This window comes from Symphalangus syndactylus, chromosome 15 (genome assembly GCF_028878055.3).
Source record: "Symphalangus syndactylus isolate Jambi chromosome 15, NHGRI_mSymSyn1-v2.1_pri, whole genome shotgun sequence".
In the NCBI taxonomy this organism is placed as follows: domain Eukaryota; kingdom Metazoa; phylum Chordata; class Mammalia; order Primates; family Hylobatidae; genus Symphalangus; species Symphalangus syndactylus.
The window spans coordinates 98,525,678-98,549,002 of record NC_072437.2 but is presented as its reverse complement, the minus strand read 5'-3'; the positions used below and the strand labels follow the sequence as shown (position 1 = coordinate 98,549,002).

At 40.3% G+C, this 23,325-nt stretch overlaps 1 protein-coding gene and 1 long non-coding RNA gene across 9 annotated transcripts in view; one reads left to right on the top strand and one right to left on the bottom strand.

Annotated features, from left to right (window-relative positions):
- The window catches only part of STARD13 (StAR related lipid transfer domain containing 13), a 562,325-nt gene that overhangs the window by 383,861 nt on the left and 155,139 nt on the right, over positions 1-23,325 (top strand). The gene's annotated exons all lie outside the window — the stretch shown is intronic.
- Positions 125-10,207, bottom strand: LOC129463518 (uncharacterized). Of its 5 annotated transcripts, none has more exons than XR_010116099.1 (7): positions 10,051-10,189; positions 7,572-7,696; positions 5,772-5,935; positions 3,925-4,181; positions 1,968-2,163; positions 1,536-1,732; positions 125-599 (listed from the first exon to the last, which is right to left on the bottom strand). It is a non-coding gene; the product is annotated as an uncharacterized lncRNA (long non-coding RNA). The 5 variants fall into 5 exon arrangements; XR_008651202.2 differs by lacking the exon at positions 10,051-10,189 and adding an exon at positions 8,742-9,166; XR_010116100.1 differs by lacking the exon at positions 10,051-10,189 and adding an exon at positions 8,742-9,166 and having other exon boundaries at positions 1,552-1,732.

The following is a 23,325-nucleotide window of genomic DNA, read 5'->3' as shown; positions in this document are numbered from 1 at the left end:
ATAATATTCCATTGTATATTTATACTACATTTCACTTTCTGGTTTTTTATTAGTAGCTATCTTAATGGGTTTGAGGTGGGAGAATTGGATTTCTGTGTCATTATTTGATGGTTTTGATTTATTGGTTCTACGTCATTATTTGGTGGTTTTGATTTAGTGCAACATGATGGATGCACCATGTTTAAAGTCTACATACACACACACACACACACACACACACACATTTGGAAAACCCAAATATAAGTAGAAACATAAATGTGATTATTTGCTTTGTGAAAGAACTTATCACACTATTACACTTTTTATTTTATTTTAAATGCTTAGAAAACAGCATAATCCAGATTGCAGTCAAGTCCGCTGAAGTAGGATAAGGAGACAGGCATCCAGGCTCTGTATAGATGCTCCTTCGCTCCTTTACAGCGTTGAGTTCCAGAGCTTCACTGGACCTTTGGTTTTCGATGAGAAAATGAAGTGGATGGACTATGATTGCTCAAGTTTATTCTGTGTCTCATGTTCTGGAATTCTTTCTGTGGTTAAGTCAGCAACTCTTTGAACAGGATTGTAGAAAGCAGGGGAACATAAACCTAACATGCTAGAACCTAAAAAGGCAACAGAGCGGCTTTATTGTGTGGAATATATCAGTGGCTTACAATTGTTCTACAGTTTCTCAAGGAAATGGTAAAGTGGAAATGAGGTTTTTGTTCTACCTCTGTGACTAATTTGTTGTGTGATCTGAGAGAAGTCACAGCTTCTCTAGACCTTTTTCCCTTCTTCCATTAAATAAAGGGTTTGGATTAAAGAATCTCTGAAGTTCCCATCATCTCTACATTCTAGGATTCTGCAATCGCAGGTATTACCTTAAGACAAAGTCAATGCATATTTACATTTTTCTTATTACGTCATTCAGCATATACCAGACATGCTTCCTTGAAACCTGTGTAATGCTTTCATTAATATCGATGTAATAGGAATGTTAGGAAGTTCAGTATGGTGGACTATTTAAATGTCAGTATAACTATAATTATACAGAAACTTTGTAAACACCTTTCTTTCTCCAAAATCCAGGCCTGTAAAGTGGAATTGTCTTGATGCCTGACCTATAGCAAGGATTGCAGGGACTGAAGGAAGTCTGTGTTTGTGCCTCTTACCTCACAATACAACCTCTTTCTTTTCTTGATAGAAAATGTGGAACGTAGAAAGTTTCACTACCAAGAAAGTAGTGAAAGTTAGACTGTCATCTGAGTTGCCATTCTATCTGAGGCTATTTTTAAGTAGCTATGGCACCTGATTTGAACTCAACTAGAGTGGGATATACTGCCTTTTAAAAATTTCCCCAGAGAATGCCAGTGGGCATGAATGATGTATTCCCCCTCATTACTGTGTCAAAAGGCATCTTGGGAATTTGCCCAACCTAAGTGGTGAACGTGGCCCATCCCCATGGCCCATACCCCCAGCAACTGGGTAATGTCAGCCTAAATTAAACAATCATTTGTTCTTTTGGAATTGCCCTTTCTATATGTTTAGTACTTTCTTACCCGACTACTTTCAAACCTGGAGGGTGAATGCACTGGCAGAAAGACAGATGGAACACAGGAAGCAGGCTGAGAATGCATCCGTCATGTATTGCTCAAGTTCTGTCTGTTTGTTTTTTTTTTTTAAGAGTGGCAACTGTCATAAATTCACATTTCATGAATCAGAGCCTCTTTCTACTCAGTGCTGGTGTTTGGAGGGCCTGTACAGAAAGGATACCGTTTAACCAAAATTACAGGAAAATCTGCTAAGTGAATTAAAATTAACTAACTTTGAATAACATTTTAAAAATTACTACATAGTAAAACTAAAAGAAGTCAAGAAATGAGTACTGGGAGGAAATTAACAAAAGGACAATATGCTTGTAAACATATAAAACTTGAGAGTTTAACCAAATTGTAGGTTCAATAGCTACACATCCTTGCTTTATAACTCACACATTGACCAGGGTGGCCAATCCATTGGAGTTGCCTGGAGCAGCACATGACACAGTAGCACAGGGTGTACAGAGATGGGTATTTGCCTTGTGCCTTCTTCTGTGCCAGTCGTCCAGGAGTTACTCTGTTGGCAGAATGTTGAAACTTCTGTTGTTCAGATGCAGACAGTTGCCAAATATGGATTCTGTAACTTTAGCTTAAGTAAAAAAAGATTCATTTTTTTAAATGTCTTTCCCTCTCCCACCTTCCCCAATCATCAGTACATTAGTTCTTAGCAAATTTTAGACAATGGTCAACTCTTATAATGCAAAATTCCTCACTTCATTAGCAAATTAATCATGGACACAGAAACACAAGTTAAAAAAAACAGTCATTACTAGTCGTCTTAACAGTATCAATTGATGACTCAAAACAGATTTAAAAAGAGAACAAATGATAAGTGGGTTTTGGCAAAACTCTTATATAAAAGGACATAAATAGATGGAGATTTAGTGGAGACATGTCATTAACAAGAATACACACCTTCTCTGTGTTTCATTAGCTATGACATCAGCGTAGTGAGGCGATCAAGAAGACTTAGGAAGACGGGACACCTGACCATGAACTGCACACCAGATATTTGAATGAACTAAAGACCACATAAAAAATATTTGCTGTCTCCCTTGGAGCAATTGAAATATGATTTTGGTATGGGGAAAGATGCTATATATTAATTTACATTCCACCTCATTACCTAGAGGATTTGAGGTCATTTATAGAAGAATATATAACTAAAGATTGCAAAAAGATAAATCTGATGAAAAGAGAAATGTTGGCCAATTAATGAGGTAAAACTAGGAAGATATATTACATGGAAATATAACATGTAAGGCCTTGAATAATTATCAAAAATGGGCTGCAAATTTGGCTTGAGCTTCCCTGATCTAAGTGAAGAGGAAAACGAAACCAAGGGAAGTTTTTCCCTGTTCTTAAGGTAGGAACTTACCAGCCAAGCTTTTCCTGGGACTTGCTCTTTGGGAGAATTTTCTCCCAAGAACTTGACCTATGAGAGGAATTTCTCATACAAATCTCATAAAGGGAACACTGCAAGCTATAGTGAATGGTGCCTTCGACCATGCCTGCTGTGAATTCAGTAGTGAGTCTCATTTCTTATAACATCCTGCAGTGGAAGTGGGGGTGTCACAATAAATTATAGTCCAGTAGAAATATTTGGGTGTGGGTGGGTGGGTAGGTAAAAACAAGAGGTCAGGTATGCAGTCTTCAGATTCTCTGTCTTAACGTAGAAATAGCATGGAGATTATCCACAGGCAATTTCTGTAAGTCTGCTTCACAGAACACTAGGCCCATTAGACAGACATTCAAGGGAGAAAACATTTCTGTGGTTAAGTCATTTTTGGAAATGCTACATTCCCTTTCCCTTGGAAATTCAGACTTATGAAAGGCTCAGGAAAATCTTGCACAAAGTAGTTTAACTGTGTTTAAACTGGTATATTTCATCTTGAAACCACTTTTCACAGGATACTGGGAAGTCACATATTGCAAAACCAGCTTTCCCTGGGGAACACATTTTGGAAATGCTGATCTAGGACAGTATGTGGCCTACGCTTCCTTTAGATAATTCTCTCGAATATACTTCTTGCATAGATTTGGCAGTAGATACTTTGAAGTTGTGTTTTGGAGAGTAACACTGCAAGTATTCTATGTTTTCCAAAAAGGCCAGCCACAAATACTTTAAAAGTCAACTGAGTAAAGGCCAGATGACCATCTTTTTATGAAAATTAACAACCACACAAAGATTCTATCTTGGGTAGGCAGAACAGAAAGCTGAGTCGGTATATGGGCAGAGTTAATAATTATAACATCAAGAATACAACCATTCGTCAAATAACTCTACAAGATAGGTACTGTTGAGCCAGAAGGAAGAAATTATTGCCTTCTAGCTCTGGCTTTGTCTTACCATAATGTAGTTGAAGTCCTCGGTGAGGTCCAAATTGTTCTAACATTAATGTAGCTAATTCAGGATATTCCATTACTGCTGGGAAGTAGAGTCACTGCCCCACAGGAAAGAAGCAAGAAACTCTTCAGAAGTCTCAGATTCTCCTTTGCCGTAGGTGACATGGGAAATGGACTCACTGAAGCTCAGGCACTGATGGGCGGCTCCGAGAATTTCCGAATTCATGGTCCAAAAATATCTTTGGTTATATAAAGGCTCTCCTAGTATGACAGAAAGAAGTGAATGAAGTAAAATTATGTAGATAATTCTAATTAGTAAAATCTGCTTGCTTTAGTGATGGAGACAACTTATCAATTTCCAGGAAGTCTACAAATATATTCTTCAGATGTTTTTCCTCCTGCTGGCAAAGAGATACACATTAGCATTCACATTATGAATGACGCTTCTGGACAGAAATCACACAACATCCAAAAGCTCCAACAGAATGCATAGAGAATTACCATACTGCCTAGCCCAAGCCGCCACACTGTGAAGTCACACAAGACCATGGTGGTTATTCTGGACTGGTACAGTCTAGGGCAGGACTGAGTACCATGAAAATTTATATACTACTGTTTGAAAAGACATGAATTCTCTCTCTCTCTTTTTTTTTTCAGAAGCTTAGGATCTAAAATAATCTAAATGGAGAACTTGGAAAATAACTTCAAAATTACAGAAAATGCTAATGCTGTTAGCAAAAGAAAATCAATAGAAATAGATCTACAGTGTCTGGCTAGACTGTCAAATGATTTTCCTCACACAGCATAGGAATCCTGAGAATTTTAAAGGTCTGACAGAGGCAGAGCTGACTAAAATACAAATGATTTGTGTTGCTTTGCCTCCTAACAGTTGGATAAAACACAAGGGTGAAACAATGCAGAGAAATTGGAAAGGAACTTGGCAGTCACCAAGTACCTAATTTACATGTCAGGATTTCGAGCTGAAGTAGGCATTCTCTTCCTGCATTCAACTCTCCCCTTCCTGCTTAATTCTGAAAATCATACATATGGATGGCAGGAAGCTTTGATTAGTATTCAATCTCTATGAGTGAACAGTAGCATTTCATATACATTTATATTCACCAAACGACACACTGGATACAAAAAGTATGTATAGTCATAAAATCACGTTTTCCTCTGAGAGTTATACTACCCTAAAGTTACGTATAATATGTAAAATTATTATAAGAAATAAGAACGATTCACAAATCCTGCAGTAATGATATTCCAACCATTCTCACTCAAATAGACTGGAGTTCTTATTTGAGAAAATTAAAGAATCTTCTCCAGATGCTTTGAGGGACACAACACATTTCCCACTACGTGCATTTCTCAAAATAGAGCACGAAATCCACTGCAAGGCCCTTACTGTCTGGACTTCTGTAAACCCATGCATTATGTTTAATAGTTCTTAATCATCAAACCACCTTCATCTTTACCATTGGTCTCTTTCAGATAGGAAAGTCTACTGACCTCCTTCCCTGAAAATGTGGATCCTCATATTAGCATTCCATTCCACTTGCTGTACTTTTAGGTGGAAGATCTAAGGCGGACAAAGCTGCTTAAATATTTTTATCACTGACTTTCTAGAAGAAGGAGGAAAAAATCTTGGCAAGAAGAAGGGAAATCAGTCTTGCAGAATATCTTGAAGAAGCCTGCAAAGGAATTCCACTGACTGTGTTCATTATCTATTGGTCCCAATACTGAGTGGAATTTTTATGTGTTATCACTGGCCAGGGTGGCCAATCCACTGGAGTTGCCTGGAGCAGCACATGACACAGTAGCACGGGGTGTACAGAGATGGGTATTTACCTTGTGCCTTCTTCTGTGCCAATCTTCCAGGAGTTACTCTGTTGGCAGAATGTTGAAACTTCTGTTGTTCTTAGGAGCAAATAATTGAAACATGTTGGTTGAATTTCAAGACATCTTTTCTTCTTTTTTTCAAATAGCCCTGTGATTACAGATAGCCTTGATTCCTGTGGAATCAAGAATGTCTTAGGGATGTTGTCCATCAACCCAAACGACAAACTTCTATAACTCTAATTTAGAGCATTTTCAGGGCTTTGCAGTCATGTACACTTGAATTTGAACTCTAGCTCTACGTCATCCCCATGGAGTGACCTTGGACGAGTCACTTAATGTTTCTTAGCTTTTGTTCCCCTGTGGGTAAAATGGCATTAAAAGAGCAACTGTCTCAGAGTTATTGCAAGGATTAAATGAGAGACTATAATTAAACACAGATCACAGTGTCTGGCACATACTAAGTGCTCAATTTCAGACAAAACGATTATTAAACATCCATGTACATATGACCCTTCAAACTGCTGCATCATCAACTGAAGAGTAAATTATGTTTGAGTAAGTTACACACTCTGTAACATGTTTACTACGGCAGACATACATAATGCCACATTTTTTGTGTGTGTCCTCAGGTCTTCCAGAAAATTTGAAACAAAAGAGGTTTTTTTTCTTAAACCGTAATGAAAACCATTGCCTTTTCCAATTGTGGTTTCCTGTGGACACCAGTTGCTCTCTCTCAAGTTGCCCTGAACTGGCCTGAAATGGTAGGTTTAGGCCAAGCTTCAAGTCTTATAGATAAATAGTGAAGCGCGTTGAACTTTACCTTGTAGCAGTGAAAGAGACAGTTCTTGGCAGGAAGTGTTCCTAGCTCTCGGGATCACTTGGTGGTAAATGCTAAGTTGAGAGGGCAGGAGTGCTGGAGGAAAGGGGCTGTGCCTCATTAAACTGAAGGGCTGGGAGGTTCTTGGTGGGGGTAAGGGGGTGGGAATGAAGTCTGAGGCAAGCATCATTAATTGGTAATAGATGGGATATTTGGGTTTAAAACTGTATTCCTTAGAACCCAAATATCCGTTTAACAGCCATCTTTTCAAAGCAATCCAATATCTACTTTTGATCCTCCAGTGATGGCAGCAGGAGGCCACCAAACCCAGGTTGGGGTGATCTTAGATAAGTCACCTAAGTCTTCCGGATCTACATTTTCTCTTCTATCATGTGAGGGGTGAAAGGATCAATCTGTAACTGAGGTTCTGGAAAGCCAATTTGCACAAAGGCTAGTGCTACATTGTGCTACATTCATCATGGAAAACAATTTAAAAATTATAAAACATGCTAATGCTTTGAATGACTGTCTTAGTTTGCTGGGGCTGCAGTAATAAAGTACCAGAGACTGGATGACTTAATCCCAAAAATATGTTTCACAGTTCTGGAGGTTGGAAGTTGAGAACAAGGTGCCGGCAGGGTTGGTTCCTTTGGAGGCCTCTCCCCTGGGCTTGCTGACAGCTGCCTTCTTGCTATCTTCACCTGGTCTTCCTTCTGGGTGTGTCTGTGTCTTAATCTCCCCTTGTAAAGACACCAGTCGTATTGCATTGGGGCCCATCCATATGATCTACTTTTATCTTAATGATCTCTTTAAGGGCCCTATCTTCAAATATACTCACACTCTAAGGTATTGGGATCAAGGACTTCAACACATGAATTTTAGGGAGATGCAATTCGGCCCCTCTTACATGAATCAAATATTTATTTCCCAATTTTATTTGTTACATCAAAAAAAAAATGAGAGATTGATTTTTATGATATGCCTCTGCTTACCGGCATTGTGCTGGTTGCTTCCATGTTTTTGTCTTATTCAATACTCATAACAGCCCTCTCTTGAAGATCGATATTAGTATCTACCTGTTTTCAGCATAGGATACTGAGAAAACATTCATCATAAGCTGAAAGAAAATGAATGAAAGAATAAGAGTATATCTTTAAAAAAATCTCAACTCCTCTCTCAAATTCTTGTGATTTTTCTAAACTGAGGTTAACTTTGAGATTTTTGTTAATTTTGTAAACCTTTCCAGTTTTACATGTCTTTGTGGAGAGAAACAGAAAAAAAGTGCCATAAAATGCATGTAAATTTTCTAATGCCCACTTGACAACTTAAAAACTAAGCTCTCGTACTAATTCAAACAAATTATTTAAGAAACTATAATTGCCCATTTCCTCTAAGGATTTCATTCCTTTTGATTGAGGAATATTCTTCATATTTATTGAATCCTTCAGCTATGAAAGACTGCCTACAAATCTGATCACTATCAATTTGTTGCAATTTATTCTTAGAGTTTAATGGACTAAAATCTTAACAATTAAACATTGTAGATTCTTTTGCTTTATTGATTTTATGGAATATGTATACTCTTAAGTCCCCCTCTATTTAGAAATTCCTTCAGAAAGAATAGAAACATCCTTTAGTACAGTCTTATACATCATAAGTTACATGTTAATCTTGAGCCTTGCAAAAACCTTGTTTTGTAGAATGAAATATTGGCTGTCTGCATATGGTATCTTGGAAACCCTGAAAAACGACTGTCATATTAATGCTTTCACTGGTGTAGTGCATGACACTTTGTGGAGCAATTCCACATGCATTGTCATTTTGAAGACAGGTGTCCAATGAAATTATAGTCTTGTATTAGGAATCTCTGTCCTCTGAAAATCTTTCAGAGAACTGAAAAATGCATAGACAAGTTTTCCTACTTTGACATGTTTCTGATTTCATTTTCCTGAATCATTCCTTTGGAATTGAGTTTTGTTGTATGTAAAAACACATTTGTCCAAGAAGGCGCTATCAATAAGTGGAGACTGACTTGATATAATAAGGAAACTTGGCGACATGCAGCTGCAATTGTAAAACATTAACTAGTAAAAGAGAGATTGTTTCAGAGTCCAGTTTTCCCTCCTCCCCAACTCCCATTTAGAGTAAAATTACTTCCTTACCTCCCAATTGATAATTGCATTTCTACCAAAGCCATTATATTTCTGTTGGTTTCTCATGGGTTTCTTCTGTCACTTTTGCCTCTTTCTCTGTCTTTGGTTACCTTAGCAGAGCTGGCCCTGGACACTGTAGCTTCCATTCTGTGAGGTTTATTGCTTTGTTCGATAATGCCAGGAATGACGTTGAGTTGAGACAAGTTCTTTTCAGATCATTAACTGTCAGTCACCTTTCCTTTAGGCTGCTTGAGTCTGTGCAGCTGCACCCAGAGACCCAGGCAAGCCACGCCTCTGGCCACGGGAGAATATTTCCACTGAATCATCCATGAAAAGACTCAGGGTTTGTCATGGATAGGCAGGTTGTCAGCAGAGTTTATTAGCCTTTAAGATGTACTTAGATGAAATATTTGGGTCTGGATTGGTCGTTTGACTTTTATATTTCTCACCACAATATTGAGCCTTTGAAATGTTTACATTTTAAAAAGTAGTAACAATATACTCACGCAGGTTGAGTAACCCTAATCAGAAAATTCAAAGTCTGAAACGCTTCAGAATTTGAAACTTCTTGAGCACTGACATGATATTCAAAGGAAATGCCCATTGGAGTATTTTGGATTTCAGATTTGGGGATTAAGGATGCTTAACTGGTATAATGCAAATATTCCAAAATTTTTAGACATCTCAAGTCCGGAACCCTTCTGGTGCCAAGCATTTCAGATAAGGGTTACTAAACCTGTAGCTACTTTTGTTGAGGACCCACTATGATGTACCAAGAACTATTTTCAGCACTACCTATATTATTATTTTATTTAATTTTCATAAAGACCTGAGAGTTAAGTTTACTCATCTGGAAAATAAACATAGTAAGACCTAACCGATGAGTAAACAAATTCTCCAGGAGTTAAATAAACTTTCCCAAAGTCACACAGTGAGTGGGAGGTGGAACAGAGCTTTGAACTCAAGTCTGGACGATCTGGGAGCCCACGTTATTCTTGACTGTGCAACCCTGTCATCTTCATAATTATAGGTAGGCGTGTTTACGTGGAACCAAGAAGTTTTTTTTTATTTGTATGTTTTACGCTTTTTTTCCCATCATTATAGACCTGGTTGGTTCTCCCTTCCTCACCAACCCCTCACGTTGCTGGAGGACCTCATTGTGCCACCAGCAGCAAAGTCGCGTGCCCATCCTGTACTAACTACCCTCCCACTCCCCTCTTGAGGGCTGGCTGCTCTTTATCAAGAACTCTGCTTCCAAAGTAAATGTCCAAGGCATCAGGATTCCCAAGGGCAGGATCCAGCATGGTGCCTAACCTACCTGAGGTTCCTAAGTTCCTACCTAAGGAATAGGCGTCACAGAAAGTATGGAGTCTTCTACCTGCAACCTCCTTTCTCTACTTCCAACCCTTCAGAATGCTGCCCTTCTTCCTAGAAAGTGCTGGGGTGGGATGCCCTTTCTCCCCCAAGTTTTCCCGGGGCTCCTGGGGCCCACAGAACTCAGGGCCTCTTGTGACTTCACAGTGGACCTTTTCTGACGCTAGGGAGTACAAGGAGTGAAGTGGGAATTGGGTAAGACCTGTGTTGTTCTCTAGACAGTGGATCTGGAACTCAGCCATCCTCTAGTGCAAGAAAAGTGTGTATTAAAGGAGGGTCCACATTTTCAGAGAGAAGTCTTGGGTGGAGATTTTTTTCTTCCAGATTTTACAATTCTGTCCTCAGTCATAGCTGAGGCCTGTAGACCAGAATAGTTACAGTTGTACCCTGCACTTGCAGCTAGTGAACAGTAGCCAGTCAGAAAAAAGTATCAATGTTCTGCCAACTTCTGGTGTTTGTGAAATTTTGCCAGAAGCAAAACAGGATCAAAAATAATAAACAGACCTCCTCCCTGGCTTCTTGACTGCTATTTACATAAAGAGATTGATGAACTGACTGTGCTTGTGGGAGTGTGCAGGGAAGGGAATTTTTAAGGAGAAAAGGTTAATTTTGGGGTCCTTGGTTGCATGTGATTTGAGGTTTTCTTCACTAATTGGGTTTCCAGAGACAACCTTTACTATAGATGGTGTTGCTTCTCCATTATAAGCAGCCTAAACTATGGATAAGACAACGTGACACATGGATTACATGCAGCTATAAAACTTCCACAGGGAAAGAAAATGAACCTTGAAAACAAAGGAATAATATGAGCCTTAAGTAGAACACTTATGTTCCCAGTAGAGGGAGAGACCTAGTTTGTATGGCAAGTTTGGGAAATCTGGGTACAGGAGGCCTGGGTTCTCAAGCACGTTTGTCCTAACATGGTAGTCATCGATATTTTTATTAACCTCTCATGCCTCAGTTTTTGAATCTATGAAATGGAAATAATATTAGCTCCTGCTATTCTGTAATATAATTGAGGAAAAAGTAATCAATGTGAAATCAATTCAAATGGAAGGCATGGTGCCCTGTTCTGGAGTGCCTGAGAGATGCTGGCATCTGTTAGGGGTCACTAAACTTGCCTGCATACAGGTGCCATATAAAGCCAGACCCAGCTCTTTGCTGTCCTCAGTTGCACCAAAATATAACCGTATTTGCTTCTCTTCCTTGAATAATAATTCATATCACTCCTCAAGAATATGGGAATAATGTGCCACTCTGTGGATTTTTTGTTTTGTCTTGTTTGAGACTGAGTCTCACTCTGCTGCCCAGGCTAGAGTGCAATGGCATGATCTCAGCTCACCGCAACCTCTGCCTCTCAGGTTCAATCAATTCTCCTGCCTCAGCCTCCCAAGTAGCTGGGATTACAGGCACCTGCCACCATGCCCAGCTAATTTTTGTATTTTTAGTAGAGATGGGTTTTCACCAGATTGACCAGGCTGGTCTCGAACTCCTGATCTTAGATGATCCACCCGCCTCGGCCTCCCAAAGTGCTGGGATTTCAGGCGTGAACCACTGTGTCCAGCGTTGTTTTGTTTTTATTCGGTTCACAAATGGGCAACATCTACTTGACTAATTCTCAGCTTTACTTTAAATCTTCTTTTTATATATTTGATGCACTGTGAGCAAATATATATAATTAATTAGGGTCATTTCAAACTCTAGTTTTCCTTCTTATTTTTCTTTTTTCTCATTTTTCACCTTCATTCTGAGGTGTCAAGAATTATATTTTGTATTTTTACTCAGCTAATAAATATTGTTTCACCTTTAATAATTTCCCATCAGCAGGAGGAGAATAAAACCTCTTAAAGTGAAAGGTACTGTGTCATAGACTGAAGGACAATGACAAGTCCAAGTGTCATAAGTCATAGCTTTCAAAGTTATGAATTTCCAAATGTCAGTTGGGCTTACTGCCTAAGGCCATGATTTTGTGTGGCTGGCTATTCCTAGGCAGAAGAGCCTGGTGTGGGTGTCTAGCTGGAGGCTTCCAAGTACTTATTGTGGTCTTAGCGGGCTGTTTGACTCTGAAGAGACTTAAGGACCCCGATGTCACACCACCCACATTGTCTGATGAGGGATGCATGGTGCTCCCCTGCCATCCTACATAGCACAGCCTGAGCTGGAAAGTATTAGGAAAGTAGGGTGAAAGTTGCTGGAAACACACACTGTATAAACATATTCCTTAATGTGTTTGAGTTTTGTTTGATAGTTTTGATATCAGTATTATTTTGTTTGCTTTAAATATCTGAGTACGCTGACGATGGTAGTTTTTAGGGAAAAGGGTAGTTACTAAGCTGATACTTATGTGAAAGTCTTCAAAAATTGGTAAGCACCCTACCCATTTGGTCGTTATTTGGAAAGTCTGGGTATCCTGACTTTTTTTTATCTCCTGAGTGGAGCTTGAGGGGAATGTGAATGAGGAAAGAAGGCGCTTATGTGGCGGAGGAGTACCCAGCTCATGGAATGGCTTGTCAAAATTTTTGGCTCCAACAAAAACTTAGACTCTCCATTGACTTCTTCCTTACACAAGAAGGTGAGACTAACTTCTCGTGCCTCCAAACTTCCCGGCAGCCTTTGGTTTAGCAGAACACATTTCTTGTTTATAGCTGGCTCTGCTCAGTAAACCACCACTTAAATAAATTACCATGTTTTGTGATTGATGCTAATAATCTGACATGGAGTTATTAAGACTTCAGAACCTTGATTTATTAGAGAAAGAATCTTTCAGACGTTTCTTTTGTTTGGCTCTGAGAAGCTGTACATTTTCTGAAACTTGTAGAGGCCATGTTCATTGCTCTAAATCATGGCTTTGGCATTAGCTGGACCTAGGTTCAAATCTTAGTTCCAGCACTGATGCGCTGTGTGACCTTGGGTAAGTTCCAGGAACTCTATAAGCCTATTTCCTCGTCTAAAATGGGAATAATAATAATAACAGCATCTTCTGCCTACAGTTGTTTTAAGAATGAAGTGTTCTCATGCCTGCAAAGTGCTTATCACAGAGCTCGGCTCTTACTTAGGGCTCAATGTGTATTACTTTAAAGGGAAAACAAAAGAGGATATTAACCATCAGCAACACGGCCAGTTCTGCTATGGATGAAGTACTTATGGGGAAGATGAAAATACCTGAGCTTAGATAAATACATAAAGTGGAAGCTACAGAACAGCCACAATCCTAGTGGATCTGAAATGAGTGTTTAAAGTATCCTCAGAGGAAGAAAAAGTATGACAAGGGCAGCTTAGAAACTGTGCAATTTTAGCAGGGAGTTTTCTGACCAAATGTATTTACCTTTGAAAGCAGATAGCTATCGAACTCTTGGTATGATAGATAATAAGTTTTGTCCTTAAACAAATGAGACCAACCCCCAGAAGTCCAGTGTATGAACTTCATCTCTGGCATGAAGTTGACAGAAGTGTGTCTAACCTTTGATAATGCCTACTCTTAATATTTCAAGTCCAACTTCCGAGAACAAAGCACAGAATCTTTCAGACATTCGCCTTAGGAGTACAGCTAACTGGGAACTAATAATACACAGTCCCAACTCCTCTCATAAGATGTGGTAAGATAAGCCCAGAAGAAGCCTGGGACAGCACCCTTCACCCCACCCTCTAATTTGCAGCCTCCTCCACAGCTGAGAAGAAAGAGACGGCCCAGCAGCAGAGACAACATATCTTCCATGGCCAGAATCCCCTTGGCTTCTTGTCAAAGACAGCCTTTTAAGTCTTCTGATCTGACTACATTTTGCCAAACTCAAAACATTGGATCTTGAATTTGTTGTAACCCCACTGGCTTACAGAAAATGAAGTGCATTTATTGTCTTCTATTTCTGTACAGGGGAAACTAGTCTTTCACTCACTCACTCACTCGCTCACTCACAAGGTTGTTTGTAAAATAGCTGCTCTGTGTCAGGTGCTCTCAGGTCCTTGGGATATAACAATGCATTCAAATACAGTCACACCAGAGTTTGATGGGTGGACCTTAAACAGGCTCTGAGGAATGTGTGGGGATGGACATCTGTGTAGGGAGAGTGGAGACACAGTGGAAGGTTTCAGTTCTCATGATAACTGTTGGGTTGTTGTTTTTGTTGTTGTTGTTGTTTTAAGGTTTATTGTTCCATTGCTTCAGCTTCTATCCCTTTGTCAGAAAGTGTCCATGCCTGTCATTACTGGGGGGTTGAGGGAGGATTTCTTGTTAGCTGTCTGGGGAATCATGAGGTTATGACTTCATCAGTTTTTGCCCTTTTATGTGTCTTCCTGCGAATTTGAATAGGTGGTCCAGTCCGGGAACATGGAACCCTCTCCCTTTTCTGAAAGTGTACTGTCCTTGAAAAACCAGGGCCCACCCGCTACAGAGAGTTTAGCTGTGTGCTGACACTGCTGCACTTGAGTTTGTGTTCCACCTGGAAGGATTACGATAAGATAGTGGTAAATTTCTCATGAATTCAACTTTAGTAACATAGCAGTAACTTATCACAAATATTTAAGACAGACTATATTTCAGAAACAGAGACCACTTTTTCTGCATCAGCTCTTCTATTGGAGAACCTAGCCTTGTCAATATCTCAACAAATATTTGTTCAAAGCCGATTGCATGCAAGATCTTTTCTGGGATTGCATATGATGCAAAAATTATATAAAACATGATCACTCCCTTCAAGGAGATTATAAGTAAGTGTGATAAGACATAGAAACTGTCATAAATATTGACAATTCAAGGGAGCGTATGGCTTAGTGACTGACAGGCTATCAAAACAGGCACTCAGAAGTATGTGTAAGCAACAGACTGGTGAGGTAAAGAGGGAAGACCACTGGGCCTGAGCCATGGGAAGAAGCTGTGTTTCCACCGGGCAAAATCGCAGAGAGTTGTCCTAAGCAGGGCAACAGAATGAGTGGAAAAGTATGACTTGAGCAATGAAGAATGTAGTCCAAATTCAGTGACATGTGGAGGTTATAGGAAATACAGATGATAAGGTTGGCAAAAAAGTTTGAGGCCAGACTGCAGTGAGTTTGAAATTTATTTGATAGGTAATAGGGAGCTCCTGAGGGCTTTTAGGTAGAGCAGAAATAGGACAAAAAGAGCAGCCTAGAAAGATGAATAGATAAACATGGGTTTGAAGTGGCCAGACTGAATGTAGAGAGGTAGTCATCGTGGTTGAGCATGTATTTTGTGCAGGCCCTGCCTAAACATGATCAATAATTATGTCATATAATCCTCAGAAGAGGAAGTACCATTGATGTTCCCATTTTAAAGATTAAGAAATGAAAACCCAGAGAGGTTAAAGTCACTTGTTCCAGTTAAACCCAAATAACTAGCGGAGCCAGGAAGTGAACCCAAGGCTGTCTATTGTTGTCGTGTTCTGCCACAGCTCCAGGCTTCTCCTTAGAGTGGTTGTTGCTTCTGCTGCTGCTGCAGTTACAGTGACTACTCAGAAAAATACCATGAGGGATGAGGATCTTAACTATGGTGATAAAGAAATTATAAATACAAGAGATAGCTCCATAACTTTTCAGGATGGAAAATATTTATATGCCTTATAAAATTTTTATGGTTACAATTCCTAACATATCTCTTCATGTCCTCTCCCCACTCCCCATGATAAGAACCCATTAATTTGAATTTATTACTGTACCTTCTGCTTGAGATTTTTATTCTACTTCAAGACACCTCTTCAGTGATTTGTGTCATCAGTAATTCTAACTCAGTAAAGTCTGGGTCACCTTACAACAGAAATTTCACTGGAACCATATACATTTTCTTCCTGCTTTTGGCATGACTAAAAATGTATTGAAAAGGGATAAATACAATAAACTACTAACACTGAATGAATTTAATATGAGTGGTAAGGAGATTTGAATTTTAAACTGCTAACATTATAGTTAGCTTGAACTATTTCATATTTTATAATTCTTAGAGTAAAATTTGCCTAAATACAACATAATTTAGTGCCTGATTTTAGAAATGTGAATAAACCAAAACACTAGTTAAATTGGTACATGTTGTCTGAAATAGCTGTAAACCCCAAGATTAATTTGTAAAGAAACTCAATAAACAAATGTCCCTATAGGACACCTGTTCGTATTGTTTACACCAAATTTCTAAGTGGTCTGTCAGCATCTTATCAAGAAGGAGATTTTCAGATGTGAACTCTTCCAGAAGTAAAGATGTTTAAATATTTAATGAAGTAGGAAATCGCACATATTTCCCTCAGGCAGCTGCCCCACTGATACTGAATAAAAAATACTCATATATTAGAGTATTTTATAAGAGCTATTAATATAGAGTTTAACTTCTCCACCTGAATTATAGTTCAGATTCTGAATCTAGCTGCGGGTTAAATCCAAATTAAATGAGATGAGTAAGGAAGCTTCAGGAAACAGAGTTTGTGTGCTTCAAGGAGGAATAAGCCACCTCGGAGAACTGGCTTACTCTGAAAATGCGCAAATGATCCTGAATGATCTCTGTGTTCGTTAGCACCCCTGCACACGTTCTACCGTTCTCTCAGTGCACTCTAGTCTCTTGACTCCTGTTTGGAAAGCAATATTTCACCATTTTCCTCAAATCCAGGCCACTTTTATTTTTCTTCATCAAGACGGGTTGTCTCTAGGGGTCAAGATGGGCAGAGGTTATGTTGAGTCAGCAAAGACTCTCTACTTGGCAGGTCATGATCACACCCATTCCCGTGACTTCTCTCAACATGCAAGAACTAGAGGTCACTGCCCAGCCTCTGAGTCAATGCCAGGTTGTTCTCTAGAATAGGCTGCTCCTGACCCAGTAACCAGCTCCGGAAGTTTCCAGGCTTCTCAAAGGAGCCTTCTTCTTTGAAGGCTCCCACTTAGTGTTCTTGTCCCATATTTATATGTCAATGGAATTCTCTCTTTCCTGCTGATCAAGCCATTCTGTTCATAGGTGGCATGGAAGAGGTCACAACCTCTGCAACCCTTCTATGTGTCAAGAAAGACCTCTAGACTCTGCTGATGAAATACATGACCCTAATTGCCTCTCCATGCCAATAGCAGACTCATTCCCTGGCTGTTTCTGACATTACCACCAGCTGAGCTAAACCAACAGGACCCAAGTTCCTCAGGGAGCACATTGTTTGGGCAATTAGTGGTTGAGCTCCATGGAAGTGTGTTCCATGACTGTTGCTATGTAACAAACTGCCCCAAACTTGGTATTAAACAACCATGTTATTATGCTCATGGATTCTGTGGGTCAGGAGTTTGGAAAAGACACGGTGGAAATGGCTTGTCTCTGTTCTTTGATGACTGTGACATAGGCTGGCAAGACCTGCGGGCTATGCCTGGCTCAGTGACTGGGCTCCAGGAACATCCGAAGCCTCGGGCACTTGCATGACTGACAGTGGATGCTGCCTCTCGGTCAGGACCTCAGTGAGACTGGCAGCTGGTGCATCTACATGTGTCCATGTGGTTGCCCAGGCTTCCTTCTTCCCCACATGGAGACTGCATCCCAAGAGTGACCAAGGCAAGGTGTGTGACTTTTTATGACCTAGTCTTGAAAGTTGCCTCGTCACTTTTTCTGTATTCTATTAGCCAACATAGCCATAAAGGTCTGCTCAGGTTCAAGAAGAGCAGACCCATTATTCGATGGGAGGCGTGTCAAAGAATTTGCAGATATAAAAAAAAATATGTTTGACACATTCAGTAATGCTAAGTTCCTGTCATTTTTTCTGGCATGTGGCTGGCACCTAACTGATTCATTTGACTGAATGCTCCAACTAGAATCATCACGCGATGTTCTTTTGTCCCCACCATGAAGAGAGTGCCCGGGTGACATTCCATGTATGCCAGCTGCATTGCACTAATTCTTTGGTTGTGACTGTGTGAATAGTTGCAGGCATCATTCTGTGCAGTTTCAAATACATTAGGCTCATTTAAGCCCCTACAAACCCCGTGAAACAGGAAAGAAGAACATACTCCTGCTCCCTTCCCAAGATTAAAACAAAATCTAGAATCTCTAAGCAAGGCCAATTGGTACTCAATTTTATCCCAAACCTGGTTTTCCACCAAAAGTTCTCTCATTTCATTTATAGCTGTTTACTTTGCTGCTCCTAAATCCTTGGTAGAATTAAAGTTTCTGGGTAATGTTTTATTAAACATTTAAAGGAGAGGGCACTCCTTTACAGCAGAGGCTTGCAAGCAGGTGCAATTTTGCCCTCCAGGGAACATTTGGTAATATCTGGAGATACTTTTGATGATCACAACTAGGGGGTGGGTGCTGCTGGCATCTAGTGGGCAGAGGCCAGTGATGCTGCTGAACTTCCTGTAATGTACGGGATGCCCCCCCCCCACACACACACCAAAGAATTATGTGGCCCAAAATAGTGCCACTGTTGAGAAACGCTACTTTACAGGGGGTTTTATAATCCTTCTAATAAAACGAGGAAACTGGGGTTCAGAGAAGCTGAGTGACTTGCTTAAGATTCTACGACTAGGAAGTGATGAGCCAGAATGTAGACTCTCATCTTGAGATCTTCGGTCTCATGTCTTTATTTCCAATGGTACTTGAGCTGACCTTGCCACCTGCCTGTAGAGAGAGGACTTGGAGTGGGGAGTGGGTATTCTTGCTTTCCTGGAATTCTGGGCATCCACCACACCCATCTAATGAGCAGAAGTCACTGGGATGGACATTGTGCTCCTGCAGTTTTCTTTACTCATTAGGATCCAGGGGCAGGGCTTACATGAGCAGAGTGAAGATTTCAGTAAGGCCTAGGTGGGAACTGGACTCTAACCTCCTAGATTGAGACTTGTAAATAACAACTGAAAAACTAGAGCACAGGGTGTGTGTGTGTTTGTGTGTGTGGGGGGGTTCTGGGTGTGTGGGAGGGAAGTAAGATCTTATCCCACAACAATAAGCAAACAGCTAATTACTTGTAATTTTGGAGATAATTGTTTTCTCCTCCTGCAAACATGCCAAACAGGAAATTAATTTAAACCCCAGAAAGTTCGAATCATCCGCAGATTGTCAGGAAAGAAACACTCATTATCCCCTTAGAGCCCCCATCATATCTAACAGGCAGGCTGAAAAGTGCAGCTGCAGCACAGGGCTGCCACCTCTGTGCGAGGTCCCCCCACTCTCTGGTGGCTGGAGAATAACAGGATGGAGCCTCTAGCAGAGGCAGGCCCCAAGCAGGCAGATGGGGCCCAGCTTCCCACTGACACCTGATTCATGCCACCTGATGCAGAATGTCTCACTGCGAGTCATCCTTGCTGATAGACCCATTCATCACTTTGAATTCCATGTCAGTGCAAGAGCTGGCTTCATTCGGCCTTGGATAAATGAGTCTTCAGGTAACAGATGACAGTTAAAATGTCAGGCAAATGTTATCTCCAGTGAAAGACTTGGCTGTGCCCGCTTAGTCTGTTTTGATTCTCAGCTTAAGGCAGTCTCTCTTCACTTCTAAGAGGGATGATGAACACAATCCAGATTGTTCATTTAGATGAAGCATCTTCCTCCTCCTAACTTCTCACTGCTGGTGGGCCCGAGTTCACCAGGGAAAGCCTTCTAGGGTTGAGCAACAGAACAAAAAGGAATGGGCTGCCCTGCCTTCCGAACCCAAGCAACCCGTGCATACAGTGTTTTAACTGTTCTGGAAAGAATGAAGCATTCATAAGCCCTTCCATTTTCAAGAAAAAAATTTCCTGTGACATTTTAATCCCCTTTTGTGCTGGAGAATTTTTAGAGTTTTCTCCTGCCAGTCATCTCAAATGTTTTGTATCTTTCCCTTTTAGCTGAATTGCATATTATGAGCCATGACCCACAATAAAAAATAATGCCACTGTTATTGAATGAAAGTCTCGTTCTTTGGGTTATTCTGGGCTATGGGGTCAGCATATAAATGCTGACCTCTGAAAGTCCAAAGATGTTATCTAGTTGAGGCTTATGCTGGGAGAACAAAAATGAGCTGTGAGATGAAAATGACCACCTGGGATCTCCAATTTAGTTTATGTTTCCATGAAATAGTTTCTATAAATGATATGAGTGGGTGCCACTGCATTTTTTCTAAAAGGAGAGCTGGCTTATTTCTGAGATCTCTTGTCTGTGTATGGAATTTTTGTAGATACTCTCTATCTAAATTGGGATTCTCAGTCTCCCCACTATTGACATTTGGGGGCCAGGTAAATGTTTTTTGTGCGGGCTGTCCTATGCGTTGTGGGATGCTAAGAGGCATCCATAGTTTTTACCTCTGGATACCAGAAGAGATCCAACCCACAAGTTGTGAAAACTAAGCATGTCTCCAGACATTGCCCTGTGTTCTCAGGGGAGCAAAAATCCCTCCAAATGAGAACCATTGATCTAGATAAAAATAAGGATCTCTAGATAGATACAAATGAATTCATTCCTTTGTTCAATCTTTTAACAAATGTCTCTTAAATGCCTTCTGTGTACCAGAGTCTTCTTTGAAGATTGTAAATTGAGAGATGACTAGATCATAGTTATTGCCCTATAGGGACTTGGAGAGAAGACAGGCATGAATCTAAATAATTACACCAGGAATGCCCTCTAATGAAGATGGGAAGGACGTGGCTTAAGAGTTCAGAGGAAGAAGTGTTAACTCTTCTTGAAGGTATCAGATTTCCTGAAAATTCTGATTCTCCATTTATTCAGGAAGCACTTATGTTTTCAAGGGAAAAAAATCCTGTTTATTAAGATATTACACTAGAGAGAGTTTCAAAGTCAAACTTATGAATTCTTTTATGTAAATGTTTTGGTAAGGTAAATTTTGGTTTCAAATGTAGATAAAAGAAGTCCCAATATCTAGATATTAGTTGATGTACAAAACATATACATGAAAGGCTCTGAATGAATGGATTGGGTAATAGCGGTTCAAAGGGCTGAGTGAGCCCTGAGCTTGGACAGTGTCCAGGCTCTGTCTTAGGAAAGTGTCTGCCATGCTTTGAAGTCACAATTTTGAACCTTTGTTCACAGTAACAGACAAAAGTGGATGTTTACACTTCCTGGGGCTTCAGATTTGATGACCTCCCCCGTAAAATGTGGAGGGCAGTAAGATGAAACAGAAATAGACCTGCCTCCACTGTTGAAGCAGCGTTGGCAGTGGCTGCCCACTGTGAGCTGCAGTGAGCACAGCTCCCAGACCACCAGCTGGAAATCCACCCCTTTCTCTTTCATTGCAAATAAGTGTGAAAGATGCTATGATAAGGTTTTGAATCTATGGCAAATGTATATTTGAAATCCTTTGTATGTTTTAACTGTGTGGGAGGTACTGTAATGTAATCATGAAGAACACTAGCTGGAAAGTTAGAAAGACCCGGCTTAAAACCCAGGCTCCACCAGGCCTAGATGTTTGACCATGGACCAGTTATCTAACCCCATGCTGCCTTTGTAGAAATTAGACTAATACTTCCCACCTCAAAGGATTGTTATGAGTTAATTATAGGACATATCTTAACTGTCTATTTTTTTTTTGGAGATGGAATCTCACTTTCTCACCCAGGCTGGAGTGCAGTAGCACGATCTCGGCTCACTGCAACCTCCACCTCCTGAGTTCAAGCAATTATCCTGCCTTAGCGTCCTGAGTAGCAGGTCCCTCCCATGACATGTGGGAATTGTAGGAGCTACAGTTCAAGATGAGATTTGGGTAGGGATACAGCCAAACTATATTAAAATGGAAGGTCATCATTGCCTAGGAAGGGCCTGCATTAATAGATACAAGTCAAGCTTTTAATTTGCTTTCAGTTCAGGTTAAATTTGGAATATTGGTAATGATTTTTAAATTCAAGCAAGCGTATTATCACTTTTTGGCGATTTCCTAGGCCCAACTGAACCATAAACAGAGGATTCCTTTGCCCTTGATCTTTTGAGACCTAATAAAAATGCACAAACCACATTCAGTGCTCTCTTTGCATGACAACTACGTAGATGTGATGGAGTCTGGCAATGTCAAAAGAAAGGAAGCATCCTCTACCCAGGGTTGAGATTGCATCAGATGATGGGAACTGACACCAAAGCCAGTGTGAAGTTAAGAGTGGAGGCATTGCTGAGAGTCCCATTTTGAAGAGGTCCTTTTTATTCACGTGCACATTCTTGCCCAATATCCTCCTTATTGATACATGCTTCTCTATTAATTTTTAATTTCTACCAAAATCTCAGAAAGAAGATACTGTCAGTCCCTATGAAAACAAGGACTGTAACAATCTCACCAGTTTGTTTCTCAAAAGATAATTTTTCTCATCCATTCCTGCATTTATTCATTCAGCATTTATTCACCACCTGTTAGATGCTGGGCAAGACAAGATGTGGGCCCCGCCCTCCAGGGGCTTCCATTCTAGTGGGGGCAGGGGAGGAAGGGAGGGAGGTAGAGCGGTAATGATAGTACCGGACAGAAGTACAAGAGTAGGCATTAGTGCAGGATCCAAGGGGAGCTCCAGAATCCATACTAAATGCTTAGGGAAGGCTTCCAAGATTAGGCAATGTTCCTGTTGACTTTTGAAGGAGACAGCCCAGCAAAGATAGAACAGAAAGATGTTGTTTTCCAACAGTATGGCACAACACTTGAAGAACAGAAAGACACTTATAGGAGAAAGATCTCATGTGCTGTAGTCAAGCACAGTGAGAGAGCATGGTCTGTTCTAGGAAGAGCAAATTAAGGAGAAACCCTGTTTCTGTATGGAAGCAAAGGCCTAGATAGGTCACTGTGGCTCCAGAGTTGACCATGCATTGCAGAATTCCATCGCACTGATCCCTGTTATCCTTCTCCAAATCAGCCTGACCATAAAAGGGTTTGTGGCTCTATTTAGTCCTTGTGTAAGAAAAACGACACATAAAGACTTAATTGAAAATAATTGCAAGAATGGTTCTCGGAAATATTCCACTACTCTGCATTTAGAAATAGCCTGAAATGTTTTGTAATCCATCCGCGTGCCTTCCAGCTAGAGAGCGTGTAAACAATACACACTGAAAAGGCCATTCTTTTTTTTTTTCTTTCTTTCTTCCTAATCTCCAGCATTGACGATTGCATGGTGTCTTGTGTGTTTCTGGTCTTCATAGCCATTAAACTATTTCTAAGTTGAATCGAAATCCAATTGAAACCTGTTCTTTCTTGCTCTTCTTCTATTGAGAACACAGAACAACTGCTCTCTAGCACATCTATTTTTTTAGGAAAATCGTTATGGAAGCATTCACTCCAGTCACATAATATGGGTG